The sequence below is a fragment of the Larimichthys crocea genome, chromosome XXIV (genome assembly GCF_000972845.2).
Source record: "Larimichthys crocea isolate SSNF chromosome XXIV, L_crocea_2.0, whole genome shotgun sequence".
In the NCBI taxonomy this organism is placed as follows: domain Eukaryota; kingdom Metazoa; phylum Chordata; class Actinopteri; family Sciaenidae; genus Larimichthys; species Larimichthys crocea.
The window spans coordinates 19886411-19892120 of record NC_040034.1 but is presented as its reverse complement, the minus strand read 5'-3'; the positions used below and the strand labels follow the sequence as shown (position 1 = coordinate 19892120).

At 47.9% G+C, this 5710-nt stretch overlaps 1 long non-coding RNA gene across 1 annotated transcript; it reads right to left on the bottom strand.

The window, feature by feature from the left end:
• Positions 1–3825: 3825 nt before the first annotated feature.
• Positions 3826–5333, bottom strand: LOC113744634 (uncharacterized). The gene is made up of 2 exons (XR_003461695.1): positions 5150–5333; positions 3826–3861 (listed from the first exon to the last, which is right to left on the bottom strand). It is a non-coding gene; the product is annotated as an uncharacterized LOC113744634 (long non-coding RNA).
• Positions 5334–5710: the final 377 nt, after the last annotated feature.

Below are 5710 nucleotides of genomic sequence, written 5' to 3'. Positions count from 1 at the left end.
TGGTGAGCTGACAGTCAGGTGAGGGAGACTGGAGGTCATCCATCAACACACAAAACAGAGACAGACATGTGAGACAAACAGAAGGTGGAGTTTGGTAACTTACATTTTAAAACTAGTACAAGTAAGAACTAACTACATACCACTACTTTTACCACTACAGCTTTGACAGGCTACAACCTGGGTAAAGCTGCTTGCCACAGTCTGCAGGTGGAGGTGGCCTGCAGGCTGTTGGCAAAGGAAAGTAGGTGGAGGGTCAGGCTCCAGCTGTTTGCCAGAGTCTGAGCCTGAAGGCTGGAGGCAGATGCTGGTAGGTGGAGGCGGCCTGCAGGCTGGTGGCAGAGGCAGGTAGGTGGAGGCGGCCTTCAGGATGGAAGTAGAGCCTGGTAGGTGGAGGGTCAGTCAATGCTTCTTGCCACGGTCTGCAGCTTCAGGCCTCGACCTGTAGACTGTGGCAAACAGCTGTACCTTGTCCCTCCACCTGCAGACTCTGGCAAGTAGCTTTGACTGACCCTCCACCTACCAACCTTTACCAACTGCCTGCAGGCCGCCTCCACCTGCAGACTGTGGCAAGAAGCTTTGACTGACCCTCCACAATCTGCAGGTGGAGGCGGCCTAAAGCCTGGAGGTGAAGGCTGGTAGTTCGAGGGTCAGTCAAAGCTGCTTACCACATTCTGCACGTGGAGGTGGTCTGCTGGCTGGTGGCAGAGGCTGGCAGATGGAGGGTCAGTCAAAAGTGCTTGCCAGAGTCTGCAGGTGGAGGCGGCCTGCAGGCTGTTGGCAAAGTTTGGTAGGTGGATGGTCAGTCTAAAGCTGCCTTCCACAGTCTGCATGTGGAGGTCGCCTGCAGGTTGGAGGCAGAGGCAGGCAGGTGGATGGTCAGTCAAAGCTGCTTGTCACAGTCTGCAGGTGGAGGTGACCTGCAGGCTGTTGGCAAAGGAAAGTAGGTGGAGGGTCAGGCTGCAGCTGCTTGCCAGAGTCTGCAGGTGGAGGCGGGCTGCTGGCTGTTGGCAAAGTTTGGTAGGTGGATGGTCAGTCTAAAGCTGCTTTCCACAGTCTGCAGGTGGAGATGGCCAGAAGGCTAGTGATAGTGGCTGCCAGGTGGAAGGTCAGGGTAAAGCTGCCTGCCACAGTCTGCAGGTGGTGGGAGCCTGCAGGTTGGTGGAAAAGGCTGGTAGGTGGAGGGTCAGTGGCAAGCAGCTGTATCCTGACCCTCCACCTACCTGCCTCTGCCACCAGCCTGCAGGCCACCACCACCTGCAGACTGGCAAGCAGCTGCAGCCTGACCCTCCACCTGCCAGCCTCTTCCACCAGCCTGCAGGCCGCTTGGTGGCAGTAGGTGGGTGGTCAGGCTCCAGCTGCTTGCCATAGTCACAGGTGGAGGCACCCTGAAGGCTGGAGACAGAGAGTGGTAGATGGATAGCCAGTCAAACCTTCTTGCCACAGTCTGCAGGTGGAGGTGGCCTCCAGGCTGTTGGCACAGGCTGGCAGGTGGAGTGTCAGTCAAAGATGCTTGCCAGAGTCTGCATGTGGAGGCAGCAAGCAGGCTGGCAGGTGGAGGGTCAGGCTCAAGGTGCTTGTCAGAGTCTCCAAGTGGAGGAGGCCTGAAGAATGGAGAAAAAGGAAGGCAGGTGGAGGGTCAGGGTACAGCTCTTTGCCACAGTCTGCAGGTGGAGGTGGACTGTAGGCTGGTGGCAGAGCCTGTTGGGTCAAAGCTGCTTGGCAGAGTCGGCAGGTGGAGGTGGGCTGCAGGCTGTTGGCAGAGGCTGGCAGGTGGAGGGTCAGTCCAAGCTGCTTGGCAGAGTCCGCAGGTGGAGGCGGCCTGAAGGCTGGAGGCAGAGGCTGGTAGGTTGATGGTCAGTCTAAAGCTACTTTCCACAGTCTGCAGGTGGAGGCGGCTGCAGGCTGGTGGAATAGGCTGTCAGGTGGAGGGTCAGGGTACAGATGCTTGCCACAGGCAGCAGGTGGAGGCGGCCTGCAGGCTGGTGGCAGAGGCAGGTAGGTCGAGGATCAGTCAAAGCTGCTTGGCAGAGTCTGCAGGTGGAGGCAGGCTGTGTGCTGTTGGCAGAGGCTGGTAGGTGGAGGGTCAGGCTACAGCCTGCTGCCAGAATGTAAAGGTGGAGGTGGCCTGCAGGTCATTGGCAAAAGCTGGCAGGCAGAGCCTTGTGGTACATGTGGTATTCAGAATTTGATGGTGGAGGAGGCTTCGAAGATGTAGGCTGTAGCTGGTTAGTGGAGTGCCAGGAGTCAGCTGCTTGCCAGAATCTGCAGGTGGAGGACCTCCAGGTTGTTCTTAGAGGCTCATAGATGATTTTCTGGTGTACTTTTCTGCCAATATATGCAGGTGGAGTTGGCCTGCAGGTCATTGACAGAGGTTGGCAAGTACAGGCTTGTGCTACAGGTGGTGGTCAGAGTCTGCAGGTGGAGGAGACCTGCATTGTGTTGGCTGGTGGGTGGAGGGTCAGGCTACAGCTTGTTGCCAGAATGTGGAAGTGGAGGTGGACTGCAGGTCGTTGGCAGAGATAGACAGTGGGTGGTGTTTGAATTTGAAGCTGGAGGAGGCTTACAGGTTGTAGGTTGAAGCTGGTTGGTGGAGGGCCAGGAGTCAGCTGTTTTCCAGAGTCTGCAGGTGGAGAAGCTCTATAGCTTGTTGGCTGAGGTTGGTAGTCAGAGGCTTGTGTTACAGGTGGTGGTCAGAGTCTGCAGGTGGAGGAGGCTTGCAGGTAAAGTTAAAGGAGGCTTCAGGTGGATGCTGTTGTCTGAGATGGGTTTGTCTTTTGGTTGTCTTTTGTTATTTTGAGTCTTAAGGTGGATGATAGGTTTGTTGGTTGATGAGGTAGGAGGTTGTAGGTGGAGGATGGAATGGAGCATTCAATTCCTACTTCCTGGCTCTCTTCTGTTTTGGCTTGCCAGGCTTTGGTTCACCAGAAATGTCCACATCATAATGAGGAGGATGGACTCCGACCCCAAAACGCTGGTCGATAGTCACCAGTCCATCTTCACTGACTGATTCTGTGAAGCTAGGACGACCCAGTCGCTCCCACAGCTCGGTTTGATCCGACGTCCCAGCTCTAAAGTGTATGGACGCGGGTGTCCATTCTTGTACCTGTGAGGAGCAGAGAAACAGAAATGAAACAATTATGATCTATTTCATGGAAAATGTCACGTGTTGCGTTGAAAAGAGATTTTGTCGAAATCATACCTCAACAATTCATGTTGGCAACTTGGGACCAAGTCCAACGAGCTGGTAGAAGCAGTGGAAGCTTGACTCAGCAGCTCTGGATGCCCAGGAAAAGGCTGGGAAGGACGGGCTACAGAGGTCCGCTTGCTCTTCTGGGGCAGGCTAGTAGGTGTACTGTAGCAGAGTGCTGGTGCTTTGGAGAATGAAGAAAGAGGATGTCAGGCTTCAGTAAATTTACTCACTAAACAAGTTGAAATTGAAAAGTGAAGATTTCACAGAGCAAAGTTTTAAATTTGTCAAAGATTAGTTGGGAATGCACTGCTTATTACACTCATGTAAATGTAAATGACTGCTATATACAGTACAGTGCAATCTGCCGGTACGATGTCTCAAAACACTCAGTGTTGAAAATATACTCTGTCATGATTTCTACATTTTGTCAAGCAGTCTAATTCTCTTGTTCTGGAGAATGACATTTTGTCAAGCAGTCTAATTCTCTTGTTCTGGAGAATGACATTTTGAACAATTTGAGACATAAACCATTGAAAAATAAATATATTAAAAATAAAACCCAGATTTCTAACCTGGTTGTCCCTGCAGCATGGACACTGCCTGTGAGCTGCAGGCTTCTTTGTTCTCTCTGACCGACTGCTGTAGTTATGGTCTTGGTTTGCCACATTACACTGAAAGGATACACACACATTAGAATGAGGCTTTACAAGTACATGATATGCAACAAACAGCACAGAATAATGTCAATTTCACATTTCCTGCAAAAAATGAACTTCTCTTAGATAATTACATTTGAGCAACATAAATGTCTGAGCCCTTTCAACCCATAGAGTTCTGTTCTTTCCTCGTTAACACAGACACATTTATCTACCAGGGAACAAGTGACAGGCTGTGCCCATCTAACCTCTAGTGCAGGCTTTCAAAGTCAGAGACTTTGGGCCTCCCCTCAGACAACGATCAACGTTTGTTTATTTAAATGTGTGACATAAATTATTTATTAGATAGTATATTTTCAGCTGAGACTGCATCCTAAAACTGGTCAATTTTATTAATGTTTCTACTCAACTGGGGAAGTTTGATGGTGATATGGATTTGTTAATATTTTTGACCCTCTTCACCTGCAGTCTTGTTAAATATATGTAATTTTACAATACACGAGAAGTTTGTTCATATTTAATTTCATTTTTTTTTCTGTTGACAGTATTTATCTTTTATCTTTTATTCAGAGATAAAAAGAAAAATACAAAATCCCCTCTGAAAACCTTTGACTTGATATGATATGTCAACATGATTTTTATCCAGCGTTCACATTAATGTTCTAGAGATGTATGGAAATTAACGCATTTCTAATCAGATAATACTATGTTTGCACGTTCAAATCTTAATATTTGTCATAAAGTCATCATTTCATGCGCATGTTTGGCCTGTTTTCAAACGAATAGATCCGGTACAGTCCGGTAAAATTGATTTAAAACATTTCAAAAAGTAATCAAATCTCACATTTTCCATTATGCAAGTTTCTTGGTCGGCTTCTTCACTCTGTGTGCTTTTAATCGTCAAGTGGATGTAAAAAATCCTCAGTTGAAGGGTTAATTTTCCGTTAATAGTCGGTGAAACAGGAGACAAACTTTTTCGTGACCGTTCGGTTTTGTTTATGTTCAAGTTATGATCTTTCCCTAGTTATGATCTATTTAAACGATGCACCTGGAGACAAAACATAGCAACCATAGAATGTTTGAATAATAATATATTGTCTATTTTGTTCTAAAATGTGTCTGTCTTGAATGTCTGTAATAATTACTTTGTCTTTTATTTTAACATTCACCCATTCACACACATCCATAGACTGATGGCATTGGCTGCCAAGCAAAGTGCCAACTGCTCATCAGTTTTAGGAGCTAATCATTAATGACTTGAATTGAATTGAATTTAGTAGTAGGTGGAGTTTTGGACTACAACCTTCTGACAATTTGTCCAGGTGGAGGTGGCTTGTAGGTTCTTGACAGAAGCTGATAGGTGTGGTTATCTGCAGGTTGTTGGCTGACACTGATGGCTACTGCTGTTTGCCAGAGTCTGAAGGTGGAGGCAGCCTCCAGGTTGTAGAATGGGGCTCGTAGGTGGAGATGGAGAGTCTGCAGGTGGGTTGCCTGCAGGTTCAGCATTTAATGAAATGACCACAATCAAACTGACAGGAGTCCTTGTTGGGTTCTTGATGTGAGGGAAAACAATGAAGCTACTATGTAAGGTCTGCTGTGTGATTGATATGAACATGGAGGCAGCAAGTAAGCATGAACGAGGTGGACAACTGAGGCAGCAGTAATCTCGTTCTTTGACTCCGAACAAGTTAATCTGACCTTGACTGTATGTGTTTTATGCAATATAAGAATCAATAGAAATCAGTTGTATTCATCTTCCCTTTTGTCAAGTATGGTCCCCATCTGGAGAAGCTGTACTCCTTCAAGATGTCATAGCAGTCATGCTGAAATGAGGAAAACAATATTTTAGAGAGCGGATCCAGAT